General features: G+C 42.3%; 1 non-coding gene and 1 pseudogene across 1 annotated transcript; both read right to left on the reverse strand.

The window, feature by feature from the left end:
* Positions 1–13,454, reverse strand: part of LOC106798522 (uncharacterized) — a 221,451-nt pseudogene that overhangs the window by 45,387 nt on the left and 162,610 nt on the right.
* Positions 9,723–9,829, reverse strand: LOC113001588 (small nucleolar RNA R71). Its single transcript, XR_003266981.1, has one exon. It is a non-coding gene; the product is annotated as a small nucleolar RNA R71 (small nucleolar RNA).

The raw sequence follows: 13,454 nt of genomic DNA on the forward strand, positions 1-13,454 counted from the left end.
TCTTCCGGTGCTTCACAATTCTCTTTGCTGACGACTTTTAACTTGGCGAGCCAATCTAAACCTCGTATGCGAACTTTCAGCCATTCGTGGTACCCACCAATGATGCCATTACGAATGCCTCTAAGCTCTTGATCTTTCCTTAACGGGGTTTCCCATGCCTTATGGATTCTTTGTATAGTCTTGGAATTTTGTGCGCCGAGATCCCTCACAAGGAAAGGAGACATGCTTTCTTCCGTCGGTGCTCCCCTCATGGGGTACCCTAGTTGTCTTATAGCGAGCGTGGGATTGTAATTAATACAACCCCTCGTTCCTACCAGCGGAATGTTTGGGTATCTTCCACATGAGAAAAGGACTCCTTCTTTTCCTTCCTTCCATAGGGGGAACCAACTGATTGTTCTACCTCCTATCCCGGCCAAGAGCTGGTCCCAATCCATTCTCCTCTTTTCAGTACACGAGCGATGACTCAGGAGCGGACATGGATGTCTTGTGTCTTGTTGGAACAAGTGTGAAACCAACCAAACACAGAGGGCGGGTAAGCAACAGATGATCCGTGCGCTACTCTTCTCGCACCTTCGGTCAAATGTGTCAAATAGATCTGCCAAGACAGCTACCACCGGACTTTCCTTACTATGGTGGTAGGCAAGGAAAGCGTCGATTGCTGCTAGGTCTATCAAACCATCCACGTTTGGAAAGAGGACGACCCCAAAAATTAGCAAAGCTAACACATCCATAAACGGGACCCAGTCTCCTTGATTGGCCATACCCCTCGCCTTGTCTTCTAGGTACTTCTGTGGTAGGCCTGCTATGCCGTTCCGAGTCTGTTTTATGCGGTCCAAACCTCTGGCTGAATCCTTGACCACAGTTGCAATTCTGCTCAAAGAGGGGAGACACCCGGAGGAAAGATATGGTTTTCTTCCCCCGAGGGGACATCCTAGAATTTCCTCAAATTCTTCAATGGTTGGTACTAATTGGAAGTCTCCGAATGTGAAGCACCTCAAAGGCTGGTCGTAGTATTGGGTAAGTGATACAATGGCTTCTATGGACACCTCTGCTATGGTCAACTCTAAGATCTTTCCGTAAGTCTTGCGGAAGGCTTGCATTTGGAGGGGTTCCATCAACCGCCCTAATTCCTTGATGCTGGTGGTATCTGGGCTTTTGACCTTGACTTGGTAGAACCTCTTGCCGGTTTGATTTGTTCCCATGCTTACTAAAGTGAGATGAAAGCCGGTGCAAATCAAAACTCCGATATCTCATGGGTGGGATGGATGAATGCATGAAGAAATGCATATGACACAGATGCAATTTACGAATACGGGGGTCCGGGGAATTTGTCCCCTTCTTAGATACGACGTCTAGGGGTAGCAAAATGCCCCAACGCACGTTTTTAAGAAGGCGACACGGACCCTCCGTTGGTTTGTTTACAGTAGGGATCAAGACAGAACCCATATGCAATGCCTATGCAAAAGACACAATGCGGGAATGTACACAGTATGACAATATTTACTGAACATAAGCAAAAGGGTATATGATACTCATGCATGGCAGTGTGAAAAATGGCACGCAGCGTGTTTGCTTCGTGCCCCTATTTAAGGGACCTATAAGGGAGAGAACTAACTAGGCTTTTAGCAATAATCCCCAAGGTAGTTATATCTCTCTTGATGGTTTCTAGAGGTATCATCCCCTTTGAAGAACATATTGTAGCAGTAGGGACTACTAGCAACAATAGGTTTTCAAAGAGAAAAGCTCTAGATGAGGGTTCACTGTAATCAAGCAAGTCGGAGACCTAGCATGATCACAGATTCACCTCCACTCCTTATGCTCCCATGAACCCGGGTATAGGGCCCTTTTTCACTCACAGTGTGTGCAAATAGTGTTGGTGTTTGTGTGTATCAAATGAATAAATATTTACTTCATGCATACATTTAAAACGCACTAAAAGCAACAAAGAGTTTATATACACAAGAACATAATGAAAGGAAGCCAACAAAGGGGTAAGTCACGGTAAAACATTGCACAAAATTAAATGGCCTAACTCTCTAAAAACAGTCCCCAGTGGAGTCGCCAACTGTCGCAACCTACCCTTCGGCGGGAGGGCGACGCGTGACTCGCGGGATGCGTGTTCCACGAAAGGAATACGCGCGGAGTCGCCACCAACGTTTTTTTGAGGAAAACGTCGGAAAAACCGGAAAAGACGCGATCTACGAACTTTTAAGTGAAAGGTTCGGGAGTTGTATTTACGCACGGGGAAGGTATTAGCACCCCACACGTCCGTCCCAAGGGACGGCAGCCTTTAATCGAATGTGCAAACATGACTTTGATTTTTATGTTCCCTTTTATGTTCTTATATCCTTCATACCCTTTTTATATTTTTTTCTTTTTTGTGGTCGACAAGGGTGTTTCCCTTTGCTCCTACGTATTCCTCAATTTGGGATGAGAAAATCAGACCTACGTAGTTCTTTTGGAACAAAGTGTTTGGTTAAGTTGTTTTTGTCTTTTTTGCAAAATGTGTTTTTATTGAACAAAAGGTCATTTAAGGTGTTGAACCATTAAAGGGTCTTTTGATTTTGAAAGGGGAGAAACGTTAAGGAGTTGGACCATTAACGATCTCTTGTTTTTGAAAGGAGAGAAACGTTAAGGCATTGGACCATTAACGATCTCTTGTTTTTGAAAGGAGAGAAACGTTAAGGCATTGGACCATTAACGATCTCTTGGGGTGGTCGACAAAAGCGAGGCTTTTGCTCCTACGTATCCTCAATTGCGATGAGGAAATCAGACCTACGTAGTTCTTTCAAAAGTGGTAAAGTTACATGTTGATTTTATGCTTTTGAACGGTCCATGTTAACCGATAAAAGCAAAGAGGACCGTTTAAGGCGTTGGACCTTAAAACGGTTTTTAGTGATTTTCGGACAAAACTTGATTTGTGAGTCTATTTTAGTCTTAGTTTCACTTTGGTTATTAATCAATTCATTCAAGGAAACTTCCAAAGAAAAACGTCCGATTGATTTTTTTAATTTATTTTATTCAAAGATATTTTGATTATTTTATTATTATTTTTCAAGATATTTTGATTATTTTATTATTATTTTACTTTTTTTGGTTTAACCGAGGTTATAGCGTGAACAATCGGTTAGATTTCATTTTAAAAGTGATTAAATGAGATTACAACACAAATGATCGGTTGAAATTCATTTTATCATTATTTAGATGAGAAAACGGCTTAAATAGCGCGTTAAAGACGGAAGAAAAGAAATCGAAAATAAAGATGAAAGCTTAAAAAAACAAGAAATGAATTGAAAGTCTCGGATTCGAAAACTTACCCGTTGAAGAACGAAGAACGGATGAAGAATGATGAAGAACGGACGAAAACCTTCACGAATTTGCTTACGGAAACATCTCGGAAGCGTTACGGAAGCACCTCGGCTTGGATTTTCTTCACGGAAACAATTTTTTTCACCCAAAACAGCTGAAATACATAGCCAGGGGGCTCCGGGATCCTTAGAACAGCCCCCTTCAGCCTTTTTATAGGAAAAAGGGGAGGGAGGTTGCCGCCCAGCTCGCCCAGGCGACCTTAACTCGCCCAGGCCCAATTCAAAATTTCGAAATTGCTATTTGCACCCCCCCCCAATTTTGATAAGTTCACCCCCCTCTTTCGTAATTTACGGAAAAGTTACGGAAGCCTTACGGAAGCATATAGGACTTGATTTTCTTCTTTTTTTCTCTTCCGTCTCACCCGTATTAAGTTAATTATGCTTATTTAGAGTTATGGGAATTTTACGGAATCATTACGGGTGTCCCGGAAGCCCCGGAATCCCATTTTTCAACAAAACGGGGGGTGTGGTGGCCATCTAGCTCGCCCAGGCGAGCTCAGCTCGCCCAGGCGAGCTAGGTTACTTCAATCCTAAGCAAGAAATTGCCCAGAAACCTCTAGAAGGGCCCAGATTCAAAAATTACTGTTTGCACCCCCATTTTACTAAATACACCCCCCTTGGCTTTTTTTTGGTGATTCTTTTTTCGTAAAGTTACGGAAACTTACGAATTTCGTAACGATACTTGTTTTCTTTCCGTAATGTTACGGAACCTTGCGGATTACATAATCATCCCCTTTTTGACTTACGGAATGTTACGGAACCTCACTTAATTATGCAACGATGCTTCCATTTGATTTCCGGTGTGTCACGGAAACTTACGAATTGTGCATCAATATATTTTTGGTTTTTCGGCATGTCCTGGAATTTCACAAATTGCCTAATGATGGGTGCCAAGCACCTCACGAGGACCAAAGAATGGTCGCACGTCATCGAGCAAAGGTCCCCGGACGAAATTAGGGTATGACAAGATCTCCTTCCATCATGTTCCCCGCGAGGAAAATCAAATGGCGGATGCACTTGCTACTTTGGCGTCTATGTTCCAACTAACACCGCATGGGGATCTACCCTACATTGAATTTTGGTGTTGTGGCAAACCTGCGCATTGTTGCCAAGTAGAAGAGGAACGGGACGGAAAGCCTTGGTATTTCGACATCAAGCGATATGTCGTAAGCAAAGAATACCCGCCAGAGATTGCCGACAATGATAAGAGGACATTGAGAAGGTTGGCAGCCGTTTTCTTCATGAGCGGGAGCATACTGTATAAGAGAAATCACGACATGACACTCCTGCGGTGTGTGGATGCCAGGGAGGCAAATCACATGATCGAGGAAGTCCATGAGGGCTCGTTTGGAACGCACGCCAACGGGCATGCTATGGCCAGGAAGATCCTAAGAGCAGGTTATTACTGGCTTACCATGGAAAGTGATTGTTGTGTCCATGTGAGGAAGTGCCACAAATGTCAAGCGTTCGCAGATAATGTCAATGCCCCACCACATCCTCTGAATGTCATGTCCGCCCCTTGGCCTTTCTCCATGTGGGGAATAGATGTCATCGGGGCCATTGAGCCCAAAGCCTCGAATGGTCATCGCTTCATCCTCGTAGCGATAGATTATTTCACCAAGTGGGTCGAGGCGGCTTCATATACCAATGTCACGAGGAATGTGGTGGTCAGGTTCATTAAGAAAGAGATCATCTGCCGATATGGTTTGCCAAGGAAGATTATCACAGACAACGGCACCAACCTGAATAACAAGATGATGGGGGAAATGTGCGAGGAGTTTAAAATCCAGCATCACAATTCCACACCCTACCGGCCAAAGATGAATGGAGCCGTGGAAGCGGCCAATAAGAATATCAAAAAGATTATCCAAAAGATGACCGTGTCATACAAGGATTGGCACGAAATGCTCCCATTCGCATTACACGGTTACCGAACTTCAGTGCGAACGTCAACTGGGGCAACACCGTTCTCATTGGTATATGGGATGGAGGTTGTGTTACCGTTTGAGGTAGAAGTCCCGTCATTAAGGATCTTGGCAGAATCCGGATTAAAGGAATCAGAGTGGGCTCAAACGCGCTATGACCAGCTCAACCTCATTGAGGGTAAGCGCTTAACGGCCATGAGTCATGGGCGCTTGTACCAGCAAAGAATGAAGAATGCATTCGACAAGAAAGTACGTTTGCGCAAATTCCATGAGGGAGACCTTGTGCTAAAGAAAATGTCCCATGCTGTCAAGGACAATCGAGGGAAATGGGCCCCGAACTACGAAGGGCCTTTTGTTGTGAAGAGGGCTTTTTTCGGAGGAGCCCTGGTGCTTGCCAACATGGATGGCGAAGAGCTACCTTCACCCGTGAATTCTGATGTCGTCAAGCGATATTATGCTTAGAATCTGGGGCAATTAAGGAGTCGCTGCATGTTCTTTATCTTTATGCATTTTCTGGATTCCCCCCTGGGGATTTCCTGTCTGCTGTATCTCTCGTTACAATCTTTCAAAGAAATGAACGTGGATTCGAGGCTTTAGTCCTCACGTTGGTCAAACCTTGCGTTGATTTGTGATCACCTGAGCCCTTCCGCTCAGTTCATGGGATGCCCCAAGCGCTTAATTAAAATTGAACCTAAACCAAATTTTGCTAAAATTTGTTGCGTTTGAAAACATTCATGCATACGCATGTGCATGCATATTGTTGTGGTAAAACAGGGGCAGGATCATCTTGAGCTACCTTCTGGGGTGGGGACAAAATGTGGACAGCAGAAACCAATCAAGGTAAGACAATGACGCGGTCAAGATTGGCCATACCTGGTTGTTTATTACTTGCAGGTACTTAGGGACGGATGCAAGTGGGGATGGGGTCACGACCGACCAATCGTTGCCCCTTCTCTGCGAGAAACAAGCAGAGAACGTCGCTGCAAGGCAGCCCCGTATCCTTTGTATTCGCGGTTTTCTTTTACTATTTGTTTGTTTTAAAAAGTAAAAATAAGTAATCAACGCCTAATTCTAACCTAAGTAAGTTCAAGTTAGGCAAGACGCTAATCCATGAGAAAGGAGGGGACATGGTTAATGTTCCCCTCAAAAAAAAAAAAATGCAGGTTAGCTCGCCTGGGCGAGCTGAGCTCGCCTGGGCAAGCCATCCCTGCACCAAAATATAAGAATGACGAAAGGGGGGACGTTTTTGCATTCAAAAACTTCTTTTCCCCCCTTTCAAAAGCCATACCCACGGGATTTACGAGCTTGCAGCCCTAGGGTCATCATTTTTCGCATTTTTTTGATTCCGTTTCGCGCTGTTGTTCATCACCAACAAGTAAGTATTCCATCCCTAAGCTTTCTAGCTTTTCATTGGTGTATTTTGATCTTCTTTTTGTGCTCTAAAGTGTGGGAATGTGCTCAAATATGTGGGGCAATTTTGGTTTGTTTTCTTGCTTGATTGGTTTGGATTGGGGGTTTGTATGGGATGGCCCTAGGCCTATAATGCATTTTGAAACAATGGGACATGCCACATTGTCCCCGTTCTCTTGCTATTGATGCCTAAACGCGCGCCCACCAAGTGTTCGGTGAAATGCCTCAATGGCATTAGCGCGTGATTTTTATAAGGAAACAACCCGTGGGGCATTTTGGTTTGCACATATTTTCTATTTTTTTGGGACATGCATTCGTTCCCGAAAAGGTTAGAGTAATTGCCCCACATATATTCTAGGCCTAGGAACCAAAGTTTTATGCATAAGAACACAAGAGGAGGTGCATATTGGGTAAAGTTACCCTTTGATGTGCCATCATTTTCTTCTATTTCCTAAACCCTTTTTGCACCATTTTAATTATTGATTGGTCTTAATTGTCAATTAATTAGGCAGTTTTATTATTTGGGCTCATTTAGCTAATTTGATGTTTTTAATCTAATTTCAGGAATTAATGAAACATTGGGCTTAATCCGGATTTTGGTTGTGGACTTGAAGAGGGCAAATAAAGAAGCGCTTACCTTAGTTAATTTCTAATTAGGAAATTTTGCAATTTTATTTTATGTTGTTCAGTGTTTATTTCGTTTTAGGCCAGAGTATTGTAATAGGGCCTAGTGACTTTGAGTGACTCTTTTTAAATAGCTGCCTTGGGATTCGTGTAGGGCATTCTATTCTGTTATGCTATTCATTATTCAGAGCTTGGTTTTAGGGTTTTTCGTTTTTCTGTTTTGACGTTTCTGAGTTCGTAATGCAATTTTACGTTTTCTGCTTCTAATTACAATTTCGTTCTTGTTTCTTCTTCTACTCTCACTTACGTTTCTGTTCCATTTTACATTTCTGTTTGTTTACGTTTCTGTTCATTTACGTTTCCGTTCATTTACGTTTCTGCTTCATGTTTCAATTGCGTTCTCTGTTTGAATCCATGGAAGGCTAGATTTTCTGGTGTTGTTTCCTTTTGAGGACGAAGCCCAACTCTCTTTGAGGTTTCGTTTGTAATGTGGTTTCCTGGCAGTTTTCCCTTCACCAGTTATCCCAATTTCGTGAATATTAATCAGTGCACGCTTCGTGTTCGATTAATTGCCTCTGAGCCTAACTTGCGTTCATGCTTAATGGACGAAGGGCTAACTGGTGTATGTGGTGCCTAATCACGTATTGAAAACCCTAAGTTGATTTTCGCTTAGTAAATTGAAATAGGGTTGGATTAAGTGGTTGACTGTTAGGGACGAATTCTCCATAACCCAGGATAAGAGAGTGGCTTCTGAATCAGAGGAAACAACCCGTTCTTAATATTAGTAGTTTCGTATTCCATTTTATTTGTCTACTCTTTAATTACCAAACAACCAAACCCCCCCCCCCCCATCGTTACTGTTACTGCAAGTATATTATGAACATTTGGCTTGTCACTGCTCGTTGGGAAACGACCTAGGATCACTTCCTAGTTACTGCATTTTCATGTTTATTTGATTCGGGTACGGCCTCGATCAAATTTGGCGCCGTTGCCGGGGAGCAGTGTCCAAAGGTTCATAATAGCTAGCTAGTGCTGTGTGTTTAATCCTTTCGTGTTTTATGTTTAATTGTTAGTATTGTGTTAGTATGTGTGTTAGTGTTGTTTAGTGTCCTGGTATTTTGTTTAATGTGTGTTCTGTTTCAGTTTTCCCATTAAGCGTTTCCCCTGTTTCAGTCTTGTGTGTTTTGCTGTGAAGATTGTGCTTGAAAACAGAGTAGTAGTAGAAATCAGCTTGCGGCAAAAACATAGTAGTAGTAGAAATCAATTAGAGACGGATTTTAGCGACCACCCATGCTGAATTTTTTTGTGGTAACTTCTTTTAATCCATATTTTGTGGGAAAAATAGCTAGAGCCTTTAGTTTGGTCAGATTTGAAAGTTCCAAAAAACTAGCAAATTTTGTGTTTGTCAAAACTTCAAACGGCCATAACTTTTGCTCCGGTTATCAGAATCGCAATTATTATATATGCATTTGGGGTAGAAAAAAATTTCCTATGCCGTGGCAGCCCGCCTTAGGCCGGCTGAGGTCTCCATCGTCCAAAAAAAGCGATTCTGTCAAAAGTTTTTTATTTTTCAAGTTTTATTCACTTATTTTTCTTAACCTACCATTTTTAGCTTTCATAGTTAGACTTTGAATTTTTGTCTGAAATTTTTTGTGCTATCTTCTCATCATTTTATAGGGTTGCTCACAAAATTTCAAGTCATTTGGATATCATTTGAGGGTAGCTGTAGTTCAAACCTACACCTTTATTTACATGACAAGGCAACTAGTTGTGTGCATGCTGAATGTAGTGTATGACTAGAGGCAATCCATCTGACTTACAACCCTTTGATCCTGAGATAGATAGGACATTTCATAGATTAGTTAGCCATCATTTTATACCTTTTGATCATTCTGAGCATTCCATAACTGGTGAATCTGTGCATTCTGTTATTGGTGATTTTGAACATCCTGATCTTGAGCATTATAATTTTGAGCATTCTGATTCTGAGCATTCTGATTTTGCACATTCTGAGAACATGGCACAACCTCCACCTCGTGAGAGGACTCTAAGGGAAATGGCTGCACCTGATTTCACCTATGAAAGCTTGTGCATCCAATACCCTGATGAGGATGTCCCATATGTTCTTAAAACTGGACTAATTCATTTGCTTCCAAAGTTTCATGGCCTTGCAGGTGAAGACCCGCACAAACATTTGAAGGAATTTCATATTGTCTGCTCCACCATGAAACCCCCAGATGTCCAATAGGATCACATATTTCTGAAGGCTTTTCCTCATTCATTAGAGGGAGTGGCAAAGGACTGGCTGTATTACCTTGCTCCAAGGTCCATCACGAGCTGGGATGACCTTAAGAGAGTATTCTTAGAAAAATTTTTCCCTGCTTCCAGGACCACAGCCATCAGGAAGGATATCTCAGGTATTAGACAACTCAGTGGAGAGAGCCTGTATGAGTACTGGGAGAGATTTAAGAAACTATGTGCCAGTTGCCCTCACCATCAGATTTCAGAACAGCTTCTTCTCCAATATTTTTATGAAGGAGCTGTGCACTAATAAGCGGAAGCTTAAAGGAAGTGAACGGATTAGCATGGGCAGAAATGTCTCCGCATTGATTGGTAAATCTGTTCCTCAAATTCCTGAAAAATGCAAAGATCCAGGTACATTCAGCATACCTTGTATCATAGGGAATAGTAAGTTTGACAATGCCATGCTAGATTTAGGAGCTTCTGTTAGTGTTATGCCTCTGTCTATTTTTAATTCTCTATCTCTAGGTCCCTTGCAGTCAACTGATGTGGTAATTCATTTAGCTAACAGAAGTGTTGCCTATCCTGTTGGTTTCATAGAAGATGTCTTAGTTAGAGTTGGTGAACTGATTTTCCCTGTTGATTTTTATATCTTGAATATGGAAGATGGATTTTCTCAAGGATCAGTTCCCATCATTCTAGGCAGACCCTTTATGAAAACTGCTAGAACTAAGATAGATGTTTATGCAGGCACACTGTCCATGGAGTTTGGTGATATAACTGTTCATTTTATTATTCTGGATGCTATGAAATACCCATCTGAAGATCTTTCTGTATTTCGTGCTGAAATAATTGACCATGTTGTTGATGAATACATGACTGATCTTTATTCTAATCTGCATGCCTCTCACTCTTCATGCATTGAGTCTGAAATTGTACTTGATCATATGTCTGAATTTGATGCTGAGAGTGAATCTGAGAGTGATATTGATTGCATGCCTGGTGGTGGTGTTTTACCTCTTGAGATTGATTTTATAGAGTCAGATAGGACTAACCATGTTTCAGGAAGTACACATACCTCTGACTTTCTTTATGAGGTCAAGGCTGAGAAACCATCTCCTTCTACCACTGTCCAGCCGACCACACCAGAGTTGAAGCCTCTGCCATCAAATTTAAAATACGCTTACTTGGATGATAGCAAGAGTTTTCCAGTGATTATATCTGCCTCCCTTGCTGATGAGCAAGAGGAGAAGTTGTTGTCAGTTCTCAAGAAGCATAAGAAGGCTATAGGCTGGACCCTGGCGGACATTCCTGGTATTAGCCCATCCACATGTATGCATCGAATAAATTTAGAGGATGGAGCTAAACCAGTAAGACAGCCACAGAGAAGACTCAACCCGGTGATTCTTGATGTAGTGAAGAAGGAGATAACCAAGCTTTTGCAAGCTGGAATCATTTATCCTATCTCCGACAGCCAATGGGTGAGTCCCGTCCAGGTAGTCCCGAAAAAGACTGGCCTCACAGTGATCAGAAATGAGAAGGGGGAGCTGATTCCTACTTGGGTGCAGAACAGTTGGAGAGTCTGCATTGACTATAAGAGGCTGAACCAGGTTACCAAAAAGGATCATTTTCCCCTGCCATTCATTGACCAGATGCTTGAACGCCTGGTAGGTAAATCCCACTACTGTTTCCTTGATGGTTTTTCTGGTTATATGCAAATTACTATTGCTCCTGAGGATCAGGAAAAGACCACATTCACCTGCCCCTTCGGCACTTTTGCTTATAGGAGGATGCCTTTCGGCCTGTGCAATGCCCCTGGTACCTTCCAGCGGTGCATGATTAGTATTTTCAGTGATTTTTTAGAAAATTGCATAGAGGTGTTTATGGATGATTTCACTGTATATGGATCCTCTTTTGATGGTTGTTTGAATAGTTTGGAAAAAGTTTTGAATAGATGCATTGAAACTAACCTTGTTCTAAATTTTGAAAAATGTCATTTTATGGTTGAGCAAGGTATAGTTTTAGGCCACATTATTTCCAATAAGGGTATTGAAGTAGATCCTGCAAAAATTTCTGTTATTTCACAATTGCCTTACCCCTCTTGTGTGCGAGAGGTGCGATCTTTTCTTGGTCATGCAGGATTCTACAGGCGCTTTATAAGGGATTTTAGCAAAGTAGCCCTTCCATTGTCCAACTTGTTGCAAAAGGAGGTGGAGTTTGACTTTAATGACAGATGCCAAGAGGCTTTTGATTGCCTCAAAAGAGCGTTGACTACCACCCCCATCATCCAGGCACCCGATTGGACAGCCCCTTTTGAGCTTATGTGTGATGCATCAAATTATGCATTGGGGGCTGTCCTTGCTCAGAAAATTGATAAATTGCCCAGGGTGATATATTATGCTTCTAGGACTTTAGATGCTGCCCAAGCAAATTATACTACTACTGAGAAAGAGCTTCTAGCCATAGTTTTTGCTCTTGAAAAATTTCGATCTTATTTGCTTGGTACTCGCATTATTGTTTATACTGACCATGCAGCTCTAAAGTACTTGTTGAAGAAGGCTGATTCTAAGCCTAGGTTGATCCGATGGATGCTCTGGCTCCAAGAGTTTGACTTGAAGATCCGTGATAGGAGCGGAGCACAAAATCTAGTTGCTGATCATTTGAGTCGGATCGAACGTGTCTCTGATGCAGATTCACCTATTCGGGATGATTTCCTGGATGATCATTTGTATATATTGTATAGTATTTCTGACTCTCTTTCTACTCCCTGGTTTGCTAACATTGTCAATTATTTAGTTGCCTCTGTTTTTCCTCCCTTAGCATCTAAGGCCCAAAAAGATAAGATTAAAAGTGATGCTAAGCATTTTATTTGGGATGACCCCTACTTGTGGAAATTGTGCAGTGATCAGGTCATTAGACGGTGCATTCCAGATCATGAGACTGACTCAGTCCTGCAGTTCTGTCATTCTTCCGCACCGGGAGGTCATCTGGGTGTTCAAAGGACAGCTCGCAAAGTGCTTGATTGTGGTTTTTATTGGCCCACCATCTTTAAAGATGCGTGGAAGATCTGCAACACTTGTGAGCAGTGTCAGAGAGCAGGAAATACACTTACATGGCGATAACAAATGCCTCAGCAACCTATGCTATTCTGTGAGGTGTTTGATGTCTGGGGTATAGATTTCATGGGTCCTTTTCCTGTCTCTTTTGGTTATGTTTATATTCTCCTTGCAGTTGATTATGTTTCAAAATGGGTGGAAGCCAAGCCCACTAGAACTAATGATGCTAAAGTTGTGCAGACTTTGTCAGGTCTAATCTATTTTGCAGGTTTGGAGTACCTAAAGCAATTGTTAGTGATCAAGGAACCCATTTTTGCAACAGGACAATGCATGCCCTGCTTAAAAAGTACGGGGTGGTACACAGAGTATCCACACCATACCACCCCCAGACTAATGGACAGGCAGAAATTTCTAACAGGGAAATCAAGAGAATTCTAGAGAAGATTGTGCAGCCAAGCAGGAAAGATTGGAGTACCAGGCTTGATGATGCTCTCTGGGCACATCGGACTGCCTACAAAGCACCCATAGGAATGTCTCCTTATCGGGTTGTCTTTGGAAAGGAATGTCATCTTCCAGTGGAAATTGAGCACAAAGCATACTGGGCAGTGAAGACTTGCAACTTCTCTATGGATCAAGCTGGCGAGGAAAGGAAGCTGCAACTGAGTGAGTTAGATGAAATCCGCCTAGAAGCCTACGAGAATGCCAAGTTCTACAAAGAAAAGACCAAGAAGTTCCATGATAGCATGATAGTTAAAAAAGACTTCGTGGTTGGGCAAAAAGTGTTATTGTATAATTCTAGGCTTGGACTCATGAGTGGTAAGTTGAGGTCT

The sequence above is a fragment of the Glycine max genome, chromosome 4 (genome assembly GCF_000004515.6).
Source record: "Glycine max cultivar Williams 82 chromosome 4, Glycine_max_v4.0, whole genome shotgun sequence".
NCBI classification, from domain to species: Eukaryota; Viridiplantae; Streptophyta; class Magnoliopsida; order Fabales; family Fabaceae; genus Glycine; species Glycine max.